At 41.8% G+C, this 18,614-nt stretch overlaps 1 protein-coding gene across 1 annotated transcript in view; it reads left to right on the top strand.

Annotated features, from left to right (window-relative positions):
- The first annotated feature begins 10,468 nt into the window (after nucleotides 1-10,468).
- MGAT5 (alpha-1,6-mannosylglycoprotein 6-beta-N-acetylglucosaminyltransferase) overlaps nucleotides 10,469-18,614 on the top strand; it is a 603,388-nt gene continuing 595,242 nt past the window's right edge. The window contains exon 1 of the mRNA XM_085647328.1: nucleotides 10,469-10,734. The gene's annotated coding sequence lies outside the window, so the exon portion shown is untranslated. The remainder of the gene's footprint in view (nucleotides 10,735-18,614) is intronic.

Raw genomic sequence — 18,614 nt, 5'->3', positions numbered from 1 at the left:
TTCATACATAGAAAAAATGTGCAATAACTATATACAGTGCATAAATCCAATCACTTATATATGAACAGTGTATATGAAGAAAAACCAACGGGTCCTACTACATCATACTCATATATCGGGATGTCATCTACTTGTCCCCGATACTGCATTAATACATGGTCCAAAAAAAGGGGGGAAAGGTCAGATACCGCCTCTGTATGTTTTATCAATGTTTAAACCACTATTTATTGGCTAAACTAATCAGTTCGCAAGATTCTTTTCAATTTGAATATGGAGATAATCTTGGCCTTGTGGAGTGAGGGAGTGAATGAAGAGTGTGCCGACGCGTTTCGACCTTCGTGTGGGGACCAGGAAGATTCAAGGAAGGTCTTCCTCAGGGCTGGACTATTTTCATTTGTAGGACACTACAGGTGAAATAGTGTAAAAGAAAAATTAAACTTGTGTTGTAAAATAAATGCTAAAAGTGACACTATATGATCAACAGCCATATGGTTTACTCATACCTGCTGTTATTTAAGATCTTTTGGGCTCTGATGTAGCTCTCAATCTGGATGCCAGTATCGCTGCTATGTGTGCCTTTCTGCTGTGGACATCGAGAGGGGATATGGTCATATATTTGGCCTATAAGTGTGAAATCGGGCAATTGAAGTGCTTTCTCAGCAGACATATGTATTAATCATACCTGCTGTCTATTGAAATCTGGTTTCAATTGAGCTCTAAAATAGCTCTCAATCTGGATGTCCGTGTCGCTGGTGTATTTTCTTTTCTTACTGTGGGCATAAAGAGGGGATAGAGTTATTTATCTGCCCTGAACCTTCTCATTTGGGCAATCAATGTACTTCAGCTGCCCTCAGTCATGATTGTTACAGTGATTGGTAGGAAAAATTACAGCCAGGGAGCCCACGTTTATATGCTAAAATGGCGCTCTCACTTAATTCCTCTATTGCGTCTTAAAATCCTTTTATGCAGCATGCTATTACATTATTTATCATGCTTGATATCGTACGTGCTGGTTGTTAGAGGAAAGATCCAAAGTTCACCACAACACCAGTGTTGTTCAAATTTAACCTCCTCGTGTGCTCTAAGTTAATGCTCTTTCAGCCATGCAGTATCGCAGGTCCAACGTATTTGCTCTAATGCTGTGTGGTACTCATGCAAGCCCTCCTCGTGGGTTAACGTGGTAAAGAAAATGTTTTCATTACCTTTGTATTGCAACTCCAATCGGTCTATAAGTTCTGAAACTCACGCGCCGATATTTTCATTCCGGAATTCCGCGTTCTAATCTTCAGCGCACTGTTTTCTTTCTCCGGCTTCCGTGTTAATCACATGTTTATTGGGGGCCAATTGGAGTCTTATAGGTGTTGTCTTCATGTTCTTGACATCACACCATCCAATCACTTCTCAATGTCTCGCTAGCTGCAGTTTCTGTGCCTGTCTTCCAAGATTCCGGTTGCCGTGGCTACCGCCTTGAGAGCGGATCTTTTTCTTTTTCGGTTGAAGCTTTATTAAACGTGCTGAATAGGACATTGTTTTTGATAACATCGCTATACACATGGAATGGTTAAGTTTTGGCTCAATTTTAAAAGCACCTTATTAAAAGGCCCTGTTTTGATTGTTCAGTGGTTAAACCTGGGCTCCACTGGCACATCCTTCTTCCTCGTCTAATGCTTTAAATGAACAGGATTACACACAGTGCATAATTTCAGAGATCTCATTTAGACCATTGTCCGTTAGCCTAATTTCAAGACGTATTTTGCTTCAAAATTAGCCAGAGCAGTGTCTATCATTCGACCTTTTATATGTTTCAGCACTGTCCACTTCATCTCGTGTGGTGCATGGTTTTTGTCTATGCAATGTTTTACCATTGGTGCAGTCATTACTTTGCACTTAATACGTGACTTGTGTTGTGTTAATCGAGTTTTTATTGGCTGAGTGGTTTTGCCTACGTATGCTAGTTGGCAAGGACAAATTACACAATACACTACATTCATGGAGTTGCAATTCGTGAATTCGTCATGTCTGATACTTTTGTTACCATAGTTAAATACACTGCCTTCAATTGTGTTATTGCATGAATTTCAGCTACCACACCGGTGGTGGCCTTTGATTGGGGGAAGTGATAACATTGACTGTAATGTCAGTTGGGGCTTCTTCCTTTTTGTATTAGCACGCACCTGGTGGTCTTTGATGCTTTTGTTTCTTTTAGAGCAAATACGGTGGTTCCTTGAAGATTTCCAACCTTTTCACACTTTGCCAGTTTCTTTTCACGATTTTTTTAATCTCATTTGAGAAAGTTGTCACGCATACTAAAGGCATTTCATTTGCTTTTTCTCTCGAAGTTAACAGGGACTCTCTCTGTGTATACCACGCCCGTTTCATGGCCCTTTTCGTCAACTTTCTGGGATAATTGCATTCTACCAACTTTTCCAGGAGGATTTTTGCATTGAAGAAGTAATCTTCCTTCTTTGAACAGTTTCTTCTTATTCTTAAGAATTGACTGAATGGAAGGTTATCTTTCAGATTTCTTTGGTGAACGCTTGAAAAATTTAACAGCGTATTTCTGTCAGTTTCTTTGGTATATAGAGAAGTGTAGATTTTTCCATCATCGTGTTTCACCATTAGATCAAGAAAGTTGATTTCAACGTTGCTCGAGTTGAGAGTGAACTTTATGTTGGGGTTCCTTTGGTTTAACCATACACCAAACTGTTCTAATTGTTGGGACGTCCCTCTCCAAAGCATGACAACGTCGTCAATATATCGTCGCCATTTTTTATATGGCCTTCAAACAGATTGTTATTGTAGAGCCAGCGTTTTTCATAGAGTGCCATAAACATGACAGCCATTTCTGGGGCAAAAGGACACCCCATTGCAGTACCTTTGGTCTGCAAATACTGCTCTTCATTAAATTCAAAGAAATTGTAATTGAGCTCCACCAAGAACGATGTCGGGACAGCATGTGGTATTGTACGTTTATCTAAAAAGTAATGCATTGCTTCTAGTCCCTCTTCTTGTGGTATGTTAGTATAGAGACTAACGATGTCTAGGGTGACTAGAAGTTCGTTATCATAGTCAAAACTTTGTCCCTCCAAAAATGTTGTTGCGTGCATCGTATTTTTTATATAGCTGATGGTCGAGCTTGCTAATGGTTTTAAAAAGGTGTCGATGTATTTGGCTGGTCTCTCAAGGATCGAGTTTACTCCCGAAATTATCGGTCTCCCTGGAGGGTTCACAGCATCTTTGTGAATTTTAGGGAGTATATACATCAGTGGCGTCCGTGGATTTTGGTTGAGAAGGAATTTGGATTCATTTTTTGATAGCCATCCATTCTCGACTGCTGTTTGAATTAATATTTCAAGTTTGTTTATGATAATTTTTGACAAATCCTGATCTGTTTTACGATAATGATCTTAATTTGCCAGTTGTCGGTGAATTTCCGAAATATTGATGTAAATTATAAATATATGTATTTCAATTGATACACAAAGAAAAATGAAATAATGATGAAGTAAAAATTATTTTTAATGAAATGTTTTGAATTGAATATTAACTATCCTCTAAATTTAATCTATTGAGATTTGCTTTGTTGACCCACAAAAGAGAGTGGTATTGAGGAATTCAGATCATTAGTTGAACAGCAAAGTAGGAAAGAGGTTCTCCCTACTTTTGGAAGAAGTTGTTTTGAATTTATGGTCATAGAGGCACTTTGTTATATTTAAAGTCTAATGGATTCCAGCCTCTAGGTTCCCTAACTGAATCAACCCCCGTGCTTTGAAAACCTATACCGATTTGACGGCATCGGTGCGAGTGGCGGGCTTCGCGTCTTCTGCATTCTCCATTGGGCGGAGGTGTCCATTATCCCCATATCTTTTTCCCATAGCAATGGAACCCCTGGCTGCCTGGGTTAGGATGGATGCTCAGGTGTCCGGGTTTGAATGGGCGCATGGCCTGTCTGACCGCATCGCCCTCTACGCCGATGATGTGTTGTTCTCTCTTACCAACCTGAAACGAACGGGGCTGCGACTGTTGCGTATCATGCAGATTTTCGGGGAAACTTCCGGTTTATATATAAATCCCCGGAAGTCCACTCTGTGGGTACTGTATTTATCCATATTTATTTTTGGGCCATTTTATTTGTATCTATTCATATTTATTTAGTGATTAGCGTATAAATGAACTTGTAAAACAGTACATTTCCATATTTCTTTACCTGATCGACGCACATTCATACCTTGATGTCTGTCATGTTTTAGCTATTTAAGCTGCCAAATATTTCATAAAAACACATCCACTGGGATACATTAGCATTATACCACAAATGTATGTTGACATATGCCATTCTTTAAAGAAATGCCATCCTGTGTTTTTTCATTTCCCATGCTGGCTAGCTGTTCAGCTGTCGGGCTATAATTCATGAAAGACAGCATGGATGTTCACTTAACCCCTTCAGCGCTGCGCGGATTCCCCCGCGGTGCTGAAGGGTTCGAGCGCGGACGGGGCCATGACGGAACGGTTCCGTCATGAGCACAGCTCAACCGATGCTCATGACGGAATCGTTCCGTCATGAGCATGGAAGGGGTTAAAGAAGCACCATTTTCCGTATTTATCCACATTAAAAAAATAAATGCAAACAGAAAACACATTGTTTTCTGTCTGTATTTATCTGTCAGAATCCGTAAAAATGGAAAACAGGGAGCCTTAATTATAATGAAATATGGTCTGAGTTGTCATACCAGGAGGGTATCATAAGAAGAGCTTACAGGTCTGTGGTGCCATTGGAGTTAAGAGAAAGATTGTTGGGGGCCCTGCGAGAAGGTCATGGAGGTATGTCTGGGATAAAAGGAAGGTAAGGGCGGATTTTTGGTGGCCAGGAGTAGATTGAGACATTGAGAGATATGGGAGAAATTTCATGAGTTGTACATGTAGTGACAAAACACATGTGATAAAGGAAACACCTGTGGTTCCTATTTCATTCCTGAGCAAGCCGTGGCAAAAGGTGGCAATAGACATTAGTGGACAGTTTTTTTTGTGTTATTATTTTTTATTGACATTTTAAGAAAATTGCATCATAAGTACAATAAAGTTAATAATAACTTACAATTTGAATTAAATATACGGAATATATGGAAAAGAAAAAGAGAAAAAGTATATATGATCAATTTTATGCACCAATAAATAACACTTACAACTATAAAGATAAATAGTCAGGTATACAGTTGAATAAATATGGTGCGAGAAACGTTCAATATTTAAATAATACAAGCAACATATATAAGAGATATAAAAGTCTTAAAGAATCAATCATAGATTAACTCAATAGATATATAAATTGAGTATATAAATTAAACATTATATATAACTACAAATATAGAAAGTAGTAACATGACAAATCTCCACATCCCTCGAAGAGTAATTCATTTGTAAAATCGAAAATTGTAAAATATATCAAGAAAGGAGTATTGAATAGAATATAGAAAAATAGCTGATATAAGAACTAACAAAGCATATCAATAGAAGTTATATGAAGAGAAATGAGAAGTGATATGTCAATAAGATATAGTAAGAATAAAAGAATAGAAGAAAATTAGAAAAGATAGAATAATAAGATAATATAATAATAAAATAATAATACAACAAAATTATAAGTTAATACACTAATAGGAAAGCATGAAAACCAGGGGTGGAAGGAGAAAGAAAGAAAGTATATAGTCAAATGTCAGATCAAGGGGTATTAGTATCCACTCCTGGAGTGTTATCATCAATATCCATGCCACTATTCAGGTTCAGGAACGGTGACCAAACACGAAGAAATATGTCAGTTTGATTTGAAGATTATAAATTATTCTCTTATGTGACGCTGTGTTTGAACATAGTTGTCAATCATTTTTCTTGCAAAGGAGGAGATGGAGATTTCCAATGGCGTAAAATACATATTTTTACTGTGGCCATTGCTGTGTGAAAAAGACGACATTGGGGTTTGGTGAGTTTTGGAGATAACTGAAGGTCATGAAGGATGATAACAGCAGGAGTGAACGGAAGATGTAAAGGCATAGTAGAAGATAAGACTTTTCCCACATATGCCCAGAAAGGTTGATTCAACGGACAGTCGCATATAATGTGTGCTGAGTCACAGTTAGTGTTATCACATCTCCAGCAATTGGCATGGGAAATTAAACCAGCTTTCTTTAAACTTGCAGGAGACCAATGCCAATCATGAAGAATCAAAATAGGCAAAATTTAAGTCGAGCTTCACGGGTTCCTTTATCTAGATTCTCCATTATTGTCTCCCATGCATCAGTAGTGTAAGAAATTGAAAGTCGTGACTGCCATTTAAATTGTAGTGTCTGTGTTAGAGGTTGAGAAAAAAGATGTGATGTAAAAACTCTGTATAAAACAGATATCACTCCTTTATGTTTTCCCCAAGTATTTAGGTATGATACTATCTGTGTATTTAACAGCACTGGAGAATGTGAACCTGTTTTTCCAAACATTGCTTGAGCTGGTTATATTTTAGCGATTGATGCGATGGAAGACCGAATTCCTCTTGTATTTGTGTGAATGTTTTAAGTAACCATTATAAAAAGTTTTATCTAATGTTTGAATATCTGCTACTTCCCATAATGGCCATGATAATACCTTCTTATTAATACGAACACTGGAATTATTCCATATGGGTGCCTTTTCATGTATATGGGAGTTTAAAGCTAATAAACGGTGTGCTCTTTGCCACGATTTGGACATGGCTGATAGGATTGGGTTTGTGGGTTTTTGACGTGCAATTTTAGTGCCATAAAGTGCAGAAATATCAGAGCCCGAAGATAAAAGATGGCATTCTAAATGGACCCATTGCGGAACATCAGAGACTCCCGGTAACATATATGATAATTGAGAAATCTGCCATGCTAAGTTATAATGTTCAATGGATGGAAGACTCATACCTCCAGAAGTGAGCCTTTAATTTCGTCATGGCCAAACGAGGTTTCATTGAGCCACATATAAAAGTTTTTATTTTGGAATTTATGAGTCTCAAAGTAGACAAGGGAATATGAAGAGGGAGCATACCTAAGGTATAAAGAAAACAAGGAAGTGTAACCATTTTAACAGCTTGAACTCTACCCCACATGGAAATATTCAAAATGTTCCACTTATCAAAGTCAAGTTGCATTTGAACAATCAGTGGGTTCAGATTATCTGTAATCATACCTTCCATACCCTTATTCACTAAAATACCCAAATATTTAAGATGTGAGGGTTGCCAATAAAAGGGAAAGTTGTGTATAGCCCCTTTAGTGGTTCCATCAGAAATAGGTAAGGCTTCACTCTTGTCCCACTTTATTTTATAACCTGAGAATGAGGAAAAAGTGTCTATAATTTGAAGCAAAGATGGCAATGAATTAGGGAGGTCTGTTAAGGTGAGTAATATGTCATCTGCGTATAGATAAAGTTTTGATTCACTTATAGGGAGGGATATGCCTGTAACCATTTCTGATTGATGAATCGTGGCTGCTAAAGGCTCCATTGCTAAAAGAAAAAGAAGTGGGGATATTGGACATCCCTGACGTGTTGCTCCTCGGATCAGAAATCATTCTGATATGAAGCCTCCACAATTAACTTGTGCGGAAGAATTATCATATAGTAGTCGTAATTTCTGAATAAACTGGTTTCTAAGTCCAAAACGTTCGAGCACTTTAAAAAGATAGTCCCATTCTATGCGGTCAAAGGACTTTTCAGCATGTAGTGATAAAGCTAATGCGTCTTGTGGGAGGTTTTTAGCATAACATAGAGTATGTGCCAGTGTACATAAGTGATTTCTAGAGGAACGTCCTGGAACGAATCCTACTTGAGTTGAGTGAATTAAGGAAGGTAATACCTTTTTAAGACGAGAAGCCAAAATGCTAGCAAATATTTTGATATCACAATTCAGGAGTGAAATGGGACGGTAACTGGTGCAAAGCAAAGGGTTCTTTCCAGGTTTGGGAGTACTGCAATTATTGCCTTGTTAGAAAGAGGATTTAAGGAGTAATAGTGGACAGTTTGAGCTTGAAGAAAGTGGGAAAAGGTTTGCCATAGTAATGACTGATTATCAATCAAAATGGTCGGAAGTGAGTATAGTGAGTGATAATAAATCATAAATGACAAAGGAGTTCTGTGAGGACGCATGGAGAAAAGGAGGTTCCCCTGAGGTGGTGGTGACAGATAACAGCCCCAGTTTTTGTTGGATGAGTTCAAAATTCTATTTAGCACAGTGTGGAGTAAAGCATGTTGAGACAGCTGTAGGGCACCCTTGCGATAAGGGATTAGTGGAAAGGTTTTTAGAGTGTTGCGTGAAAATGTACAGTTGTCCTTGCAAAATGGGTTAGCGTGGAGAGAGGAGTTAAAATGTATAGTGAAGCTATCGCACTACACCGCATTCTGCAACAATGGAAGTGCCATTTGTGTTGCTGGATGGAAGGAAAGCATGCACCATGGCTGTGAAGGGTTAGATTGGTAAAATGGGAAGGAAAAGAATAAATAAAAAGCAGTTGTTGGAAAGGGTACAGTGCTAACGAACGGAGTATGCCACGAAGGGCAGAGAGAGTACAAGTTGTAGTGGCCATAAGTGTGGAGAGCTGGTACGTACGAAGCTGTTGGGTAATGTTAGGAAGGGAATGTCTAAGTGGTCCAGTCATAAGCATATTGTGGAGGTGAAATGGTTCTGTGTGGTGTTGGAGGATGAAAAAGGTGGAATTTGGGCAGTGTGGTTAAGTGTAGTAAGGTTGAAGTGGAAAAATAAAAAGGGAACAACAGGAGTGAGAGTCCAGGGGAAGAAGAAGTGAGGAAAAGAGGTGAGAGTGTTGGGAAGGAGAAAGGAAGAAGTAGTGAGGGTGGCATGGAAGAAAGAAAGAGTGGACAGAGTATAAAATTGCCTGCATATTTGAGGGATTATTTGTTACAGTAAGAATTGGAGCTCTGAGATAACATGTTGAATAAATAATTGTATATAGCTCTGCTAGTAAAAAAAAAATATTTGGAAAGGAAGATATGTTGTATGATAACTATTAAAGTATTGCCCATGTATTGTAAGCTAGCAACGTTATGTCAACAGAGGGTGTTATGTAGAACCTTGTGTCCTGGTCAAGCCTGCACTGGCAGTTGCTGATCTGGTCTGCTCTGGGTTGATCATACATATATTCTTAAGAGACATTAAACAAGCAAAAATGAGATTGGGTTCAGTTTGCATGTCATGCTTCTACACTGCACTGTTCTAAACACCCAAACTACGTATATCTGCTTGAAGGAGCATGAAATATGCATTATTTTCTCCCCCCTACTGTCGACTCTTTAGAGCCTTAGGACCTGGAAAGGACAGCTGCATCTCGAGGCCCTCTCGCAAGACCCTTGAACGACAGAGGATATACAGGAGTGTGGGCATCTGATCTTCCTTGTTGTGGCACACTTGCCTAATGTTTCTCTTTTCAGTCCAACTAGCTGTGCATGCAGGCAGGACCTTTTAATGGTGGTGGTTTATATACAGCAGTCGGAGTGCATTAAAAAAAGTAAGGGAACTGTGATGCTGTGGACAATGGGGGCAGAGCAGGTAAGCTTGGGGAGGGGTAAAAGGCGTGGCTAAAAACTAAATATTCTGTAACTTTTTTTGGTCTTTCACCTTCAGGTATGTATGCATAAAATAACACACAGCTTAAATGTAAAATAAATGGAAGTTAAGTTAATCAGTGGGAAATGCACTATTGTACTTATGATACCTCTATTAGTTAATGCACTATAGAGGTCTGGGTCTGTAACCAGACAGCTGGAATTGAATCCTGGTTGCAGCAGTGTAGAATAGTTAGGGGATAACACAGGACCCTGCAGCGCACGGGCCTGTGTTATGTCCCTTTAAAAAGCACACACTTCACAGCTCAGCTGGTAACTTCTTTCCAATACCACTTAAAAAGAATGCATCTGTGTCAACAGGAAGTGTCACATGATTCCATTAATTAAAGTCAATGCTTCTGAGCTCCCTTTACATTTACTGATTGACCCATTGTGCACATTTACATTTCTTTCAGGTAAGCAGGACCGCTGGCAAGAAGCATTGTTTAACTGTCTGCTCGCCTTCGGTTTCACCACAGGAGACTCCATGCCTTACACTGCAGCTGAAGCATTTCAGCTCTAGGAATTAACCGTCGTAGCACGTTTATCTTTTCACTGAAAGCAGGGGGAACTATTTTCCTTAAATTAGAAACGTATGGACACGTCGTGTCCCTCGATCCTGCCCACTTCGACTAATGTGAATATATGGGTCTGGAAAGATATTTTCATCTCTAAAGAAAGCACAGTCCTGCCTCCTAAAGTCCATTGCGAAGTTCTCCTCACCTAACATGTCCGCCGCAGTTATGTTTATGGTCTAGTGTTTCTGTCTGAGTCCTTGCTGCTTATGGGATGCCCGCCCTCGCTAGTAGTCAGGCCTTTTGCAATGGGCGGGGGCAGCAGCGGCTGGGATGCAGTGCCTGTGCTGCTGCTGCGGCGGTGAGAGCGGTCGCAGTCTGCAGTTGAATCGTGCTGGTGGTTATTGTGCTGCTGGAGCGGGCTGACGGATTCTGCTAGTGGGGCATGGCCGCCCATGTAATCCGGATTGTGCCATGACGGGGCCCTTGTTATCCAATACCTTGCTAAGGAGAGAGGCTGCAGGAGCACGGGACACTGAATTCTTCACTGGCAGCCATCGGGCTCTAACACCGAGCGCAAGAATCACAGGTACTTCCATCCGTCACCAATCGGAGTACGGGGTGGGGTGGGGGGATACCACTTGCCACCCTCCTCTTTGTGACTAGCTTCTTGAGTGCATTCCTCCTACTGATCACCTTCCTATGCAGCGGGTTAGCCCAGATCCCTCCCCGAGTGTGCTCGCTCATCTCTGGCTTTCTGGGGGCAGACATGATTGCTTCTCGTGTGTCCACATGCCCAGTAATGCCTCCTGGCCTCCTCCATAATGGAAATGTTTCCAGGGATCCTTTACAGAGGTTGAACTGTTCTGCTCGTGCAGGCCAGGGTGCTTGCCCCGTGTCTTTTAATTCCCTCTCGTGTCTATGAACTAGGAGTCTGGCAGCCTAGTACAGCGTGCGTTAGTTGCACTTAACAGGTCCTTCCACTTTATTAGATTTTACGGACTGGTCCCTGTAATCCTCTTTTCTTGCCATCACACTGGACCTGACAGACTGTTTTGTAATCATGACCTCTACCCATGACTGACCAAGTGACCATTCACGCCGGGCTTGTCTGTTGCACGCACAGTCCGTTTGATTTCTTTTTGCTCGTCACATTGTGTCACCAGCTTGCTAGTGTGTCATCTTCCAATGACTGTGCCTCCAGACGGCATCTGTCAGCCTGACGTATTAAGCCGTGACCCCTCACATTTTCAGTCCATTCACACCATATGTGAGCGGCCAGTAGTCTATGCATGATTTCTCCAATGTATGTTTATTTGCACTATACCTGTCAAGCATTTGCATGCCAGCATGACCACTCCCAGTGACCGTGCTTCAGAGTGAATCTGTCAACACCGCCACTCCCAGCAAGTGTGCCTTTGTACAGGAGACAGAGGTCAGTGCTTCTAAAGCATAGCCCCGCACAATGACTGTTCCAACGCGCTTGTCAGCACGATCCCTGCCAATGAATGTGCCTTTGCCCCAGATCTGGCAGCCTTAGCATGCGTGTGCTGCAAACACGACCTGATTGGCTGGTGCTGGAAAGCATGGACCCCCTTACATGTCCTTTCATCTTCACAGTGGGTCTGTACTCTGTTGATCACGTTGCCTGTAAACTATAGCAGCGCCCACCCCCCCTATTCTATCTGTTCTGTGGCCTGGACCTGACACCATGGGTTTCTATCTCGTACCTTTTTGTCTTGCTTTCTCCTTCACCTTGCCTGACTCCGTGGTGCCTTAAAATGGACCTTCCCACACCTGTCCCATCATGCTGCACCTGCTAGCCTCGCGCCTGTAAGCATCAACCAATTTCTGCTTTCCTCATCTCCTTGCATTTACAGCCAAGGGCTGGTAGACGTGAATCCTCTCCCTGTCTGACCAGTCACCCTTTCTTCTGCGATCCTGGTTTATATTCATCCAGTGGCCCTGGCCAAAGACGACGTCCCCTCCTCTGTGAATGCGGAAAGCACGCAGGCCATGTTTTAATTTAGACATCCATTATACCGGGTTAATTTCACCACCGACTTTGACAGGTCGTAATGTCTCTCATCTGAAGACAGTATTATGCCTCCATAGTCTAATGAAACAGGCACTTAGACCGCCCTTCCCGATTCATGTTTTCTGTGCCAATGTATGGACCTTTGTTTCCAGTCCGAGGTAGTAAGGTGTGCTCTTTATCAATATCAGTGCCGCTTGCACGTCCTATTTTTTTTTTAATCTTTGTGTTTCTCTTTAAAAAAAAAAAATCGAAATCCCGATCCCCTCGCCTCATCCCGTGGTGTGTGCTGCTGCTCACCCCTGCATTTGTTTTTAAACATCCCTCCCCGTGGCCAGTGATCAGACCATCACTGCTGCATGATTATTTTCTTCAGGGGGCCTCTCGGCCACCACCTACCTGCCTCTGGTACTGTTAACAGTCCGCATCCACTGCCCCTCGGTGCAGACATGAAGGAGCGGAGGACCCCATCCTCACCAGCTCCCACATCATTTCTTGAGCCGGCCCCGCCCCCTCCACATGAAACCATTCATCACGTGCGCCCATGTTGCTCTGTGTCGAAATCTTTGGTGCTGCAGAGCTTTGAAAAGTGCAGCTTTTTCTGCAACCTGTTCGCATTGCGCTTCACAGATTTTGGGTGGTAACAGCCGCTTCACCTCTCCCGAGACCGGCCTTGAGTTTGCGTTTTTAATTCTTGCTTTTGATAATAGAGGTAACCACTACGACCAGAATGCTAATAGAAGCATTTGGTCGAATTGTACAGGGGGTGCGCCCTCAACCCGTTTTTTTCTCTGTTTTCTGATGATGTTTATCGACTGTGTGGCGCCTTTTTACCAGTTGGTTTTAACCGTATTCCTGGTAAAACTGAATAAATTCCCTTTGTACAATTTCGCTTTGTTCAACAAGGAGCTGTCTGAAAACATGTACCCTATGAATCTATTATTTTTTTCTTTCTAAAACATGGCCTTGTGCAGTCGAGTAACTGCAGTGACATTATGCAGACACTACTGACTTTTTATGACGTTTCTCTTTGAGGAAGTTTATTCGTTGCAACAGAAAGATCAACCCACATGAAAATAGTCTGTACATTCAGCTTCTGTGAATAGCAGGGATATATATATATATATATATATATATATTACCTACTGGCGGTCGCCAGTAGGTAGTTATAGTTAGGAACCCTTTTCCATAGGAAAACCTCAACATTCTATTTTGAATAACTTTGGCGCCGGTCGATGAATCCTCGCGAATTTCTCAAAATAGGTGGGGCGCTACGCTCCGCTCCTACCCTGAAAGTCTCGGGGGGATCCGTCAAGCGGGGGCTGAGATAAAAGGGGGGTCCCAAAACGCGTTTTCCCCATGCATTTTTCCATAGGACCTTTAGAACGAGCTACAGCCCGAACGGCTGAACAGAATTACTCGAAATTTGGCAGAGAGGTAGTCCCTAGGTCAAGGAAGTGCCTTTTGTAGGTTTGGTGTAAATCTGTTCAGTAGATTCTGAGAAAATAACCTTTAAATCAATATATATATCTGAGCCCGCTTACGGTACGCTTACCGTACGCTTACCGTAAGCGTACGGTGGCGTGCGCGAGCGCGATTCTGATTGGCTCTTAGATCTTAGTAAACATTCGAATCGGCCGAAACCAGGAAGCGGCGGACGCCATTTTGTGTATTTCACTCAGAAAAAAAACAGTGAAAACAAGAAAAGGGGGCAATGAGGAGAGTTACAGACCCCCTTACATTTGTGAGGGGGTCAAAGAAGGACTGTAAAGTACAAAGAAAACATTTATTGATTTTAAAAAAAATCACGGGGTACGCGTACGGTAAGCTTACGGTAAGCGTACGGTAAAAAAAAAAAAAAAAAAATGAAAATCAGATTTAAGTGTTTAGATATTAGGGGGCTCTAAAAAGAGCCGTTGTGTTTATGAAATGATTTTTTAGTGGTACCTACAAGTAAGTACCGATGCAGAGTCTAAGGTTCAAGAGGAAGACTCTGTTCCCTTCATCATTGAAGTGCACACCATCTCCTCCATAAATGTCTTGCATGTCATAACGCAAGTTGTTGTGGTAAATGGCACCCATACCATAGTCACGGAGGAAAGCAGAAACAGATTTGTTGACGTGCTTTCTTGCTTTGTCATCGCACCGCGTGCCCACCGTGCGTGCACGGCACTAACTGCGTAAAGTGGGCTCACTGAACGAACTGCGTTAAGTGGGCGCGCACGCCACGAATGGCGTAAAGTAACTTAGCATTTAAAAAACCGTACAAATTCACTGAAAAAACCATAGGTTTCACACACGTTATAGTTAGGAATTAGCATTTAAAAAACCTTGCAAATTCACTGAAAAAACCATAGGCAATCTTCTGCTGATGACATATGTGTCTTTATGAAAAAAAAATATTTGTAATATATGTATAGCTAAAAATGTATGGAAGAAGACATGGGCAAATAAGTGTCTAAATACAGTATTAGCATCAGCAGAGGATTGCGGTCGCGTGAGTTATAGTTGCCTGCACTAACTATAACGGGGGAATTTCATTGGTTTTTTATCAGTAAAATTTCCGCTAACTATAACATGTGTGAAACCTATGGTTTTTTCAGTGAATTTGCAAGGTTTTTTAAATGCTAATTCCTAACTATAACGTGTGTGAAACCTATGGTTTTTTCAGTGAATATATATATATATATATATATATATATATATATATATATATATATATATATATATATATATATATATATATATATATATATTTTTTTTTTTTTTTAATGCTTTGGTGGATGTACCTGAATGGGTGTAGTCTAGTCCTACACACTGTACCTTGGCCATGATCCTAAGGTAACTGCTTTCTGGTTTAATTGGATTCTAATAACGTTCAGCCCACTTAATGTTTTTCTCATGCTTGAAAGCATGTGATCTTAACCAGAGCAGGTGATGCTGTTTGAACTAAGTCACTGTTGTTGGTGAGATGTCGCCACGCACTGCAGCTTGGGTTTTATGTAGTCCTGTTGAAAGAGAATGCAGAAAGAGTTTAGTGAAATCTCTCTCCTTTGTTTGTGCTTTTTGAGTATATACGTCCACTATTTTTAGATTCAGAGGTAAACCGGTGCAGTGCAGCGTCTTGGCGTTTGAGCATGGGGACTGTAGAAGGTGGTTGGGCCCCTTGCTATAGAATATCTTCCATCTTTTGGAAAGCTCAGTACTTGTTAAAGTCCAGTCAACTTGCTGTCAATCACCTGCTGTCTTTTCATTAGCTCCGAGAGAGATTTGTTTTTAATCAGAAAATCACTGCTGGTGTTTGTTTTCTGAAATGTGTGTGATGTTACTTATTGTCTGTATCAGTTGCCAGTTACATGTTTTAATCTCTTTCCATTTAAGGTGCAGCTTGAACTTGTCAATGTTCTTGGATGTTGCACTTCATTTGGCCAGTTACATGTTTTAATCTCTTTCCATTTAAGGTGCAGCTTGAACTTGTCAATGTTCTTGGATGTTGCACTTCATTTGGCCCTTGAGAGTAGGGATGTAATTCCCAAGCTTCTTTTTTCGCTCCCACTGTACAAGAGCTTACCACAGAGCTGCTGAATTGTGACTGGTAATGGGATGTTCAGCCAAAGCTGCTGACACTTGCTTTTCACATATCTTGGAGTTGCCACGGGGCTCCATGTCACAGGACAGCTCTTGTCCATCCCCAGGCTTTCCTTCAAGAAATATCACATGAATTACTTCAGTTGGCTTTAGCACTGCTGTATAGGCCCTACTTCAATACCTGCTGATGCCGAGGCCCAGAGGCCGATAGAGTGAGGCATCTGAGTGCCTAGCTCAACAGTGTGTGCGATCTGAAAGCGTTCCACCAAGTCACGAGGGCCTAAATCCAGATGTCACCTGGTTGCTGTCCGTCGTAACAATGATGTGGTGTCCAACCCGAATTTCGCTGACATTCACAGCCCTAAATAACTGATAAAGTGGGTTAGAACAATTGTTTCACTTGCTGACAGTATCGGCTGAGTATCCCATTAAGTGTTTGAATCTGATACAAAGGCATAGAGAGGCCCATTACCATTTCTGACCCAAAGTCAGTGGCGTAAGGAAACTTGAGGGTGTCCCCTGCAAGGTACGTGGAGGGCCCCCTCTGGACAGTATCACGAGCTCTCAGGCCAGGGTACTGTGCTGAGGAGGAGCCCTAAGCTTGGGGGTGGAGGGGCCGCACTGCAGTGGCTGTGGGGGCCTGTGTTACGCCACTGCCCAAAGTTAAGCGCATTGGTGGATGCAGTGATAACATGCACTGCGGCTGCCTTGCATGTATGTATGCACTATATCTACAGCATGACCTACCTAAAAGGCAGGGTAGCACTGTACAGGATCAAAGAAGCGCCTAAGGTCACTGAGTGGTAAGAGCTGTAGCTGGTTTGTGGACTGTTAATGCTGCTGGTGTGCCTTTTCTTTCCTAAACTGGAGCAGCGTTGGGCTGGTCATGATGAATACGGGGAATCTGTTCAGGGTGCTGCGTGCAGAGATGCATACTGCCCAGGGGATAGAAGTCCAGGTTTTTGATTTGAAGATGGCGTAACCCCAGTTTTCTTGCGTTGCTGTTAGTTATGCCTTTCCCCCCATCCTCGTCGCCAAATAAATGTAGTGTCCTTGAGGACCTGAATAAGTAGTTAGCAGGCCAAATGAGTAGGCAAGTGGATTTATTGGCACCTCATCCACCAACAGCTCTTCTTCAACTCCCACTTACAGAATCACCACAATAGCCCTTCTGATTCCACATTGGAATCTATGCCACATTCTGACCTTCTTAGAACACAGGCCAGTTAGCTCCACAGTACATTGCCACAAAACTCACCCCCTAAAAACAGGCGTACAGTGCTAGGGGCAGTTAAAGCGTGCTGTGCTTGTCACCACTCTCCCTTATTGTGCATTTAATCTCCTAATCCTTCGACAGTGTACGTCACTGTGGTTACTGTAGATATGATTAGATAAGAGAGTCACTGAGGTCACGTGACCCCATTCCATTCACCCCAACAAACCCTATAAAACACATTCATACATAGTTCAACACCAAATAAAACTTCAGGACTAATCACAAACTCTAATGTCACTTTGGAGAAAGAATTTAAGAGCTCGTGCTGCCCAGAGCGTCACGTCACTCTGACCTCTTTGCCGCTCCCCGTTTAGCCTCTGACCCAGAGTATTACGGCCCACATGACAATCTTAAAGAAAGCCTACGCGAGCTTTTCTTTCTGCACGCTGAAAAGGTTAATCCGAGGCCAGCGTTGGTCTTCAATTTGTTAACGATAGTGCGCTTGCTTCTCGCACGAGCTGCAGCCATTCCCTTGGTGGGGTGTAATCAGCAGCAGGTCTACAATAAAACGTTTCCTGTTCGTGGGAAATACATAGATTGATGCTAATCGTCACATAAGGAAACCGCTTAAAAATACGTAACCGGTAATGCGTTTTTATTGGCCCAGAAAGAGTTCTGGCGACGTGTATAAACTGTGTGACCATTTCCTGATTATGTCGCTGCACCTTAGCGTGTATTCACTGGCGTAACGAAAATTGAGGGGGTCTCCCTGCACGGTACGTAGAGGGGCCCCCTCCTGGCTCAAAGAGCTCTCCGGCCAGAGTGCCGTGCTCAGGGGGCCCCCTGGAGTTTGCCCTCCCACGCACCGCGGGGCCTGTGTTACGCCCCTGCGTGTATTGTCCTCACGTCTTTAGATTATGCACTCACACACTCACGAGTTAAGGTTGTGCATATGATTTAGCAAAATGTCACAACTTTACCTCAATCTGCAAATCTTTGTACTTGTTTTTACCTGACACTTGTTGTGTGTATATAATACTGCTAAACTGGCAGATGTGGGTGCTCCCTTCTGGTATGTATATATATATATATATATATATATATATATATATAGATATCATAGGGCACAATTACACGTCAGAAAGTCGACTGAGCCTTTGATGCTTTAGTGGTGAATAATAGTTCTTGGGCTGGGAAGTGCCGTTTTCTTAAAACTGTGGTACGGCTATAAAAAAAACATTCTTTTGTAAAAAAAAATAAAAAAAAAAATACCTGATTCGTGATTAACTGAAATGTGGTGAAACCTGAAAAGATAGTAGTTTTTGTGTGTTTTTAGAATGGAGAAAGTCTTTGATAAATATGTAGAAGAACTCGTTCTACACATTCACGAGCCGGGAAAGCTGCTGCGTTGTAACAATATTGTATGTCTGTTTTAAAGTTCAATAACACTTTCTTGTATTTTGGAAAAGTTTGTCCAGACTTTGCAGAGACGTTCTGATTCATTCCTGCGTAGCACCTAGGAGACGTTTTTTTGCCATTGTTTGTTCTTCCCCCACGAATTGAATAAAATGCAAGACGGCTGCCAAGAAAATCTCCTATGAAGTTTTACTTGGTGAACTAGCTGCACAAA

This window comes from Triturus cristatus, chromosome 3_2 (assembly GCF_964204655.1).
Source record: "Triturus cristatus chromosome 3_2, aTriCri1.1, whole genome shotgun sequence".
In the NCBI taxonomy this organism is placed as follows: domain Eukaryota; kingdom Metazoa; phylum Chordata; class Amphibia; order Caudata; family Salamandridae; genus Triturus; species Triturus cristatus.
The sequence above is the reverse complement of the archived record's forward strand: the minus strand, read 5'-3'. Positions and strand labels throughout refer to the sequence as shown.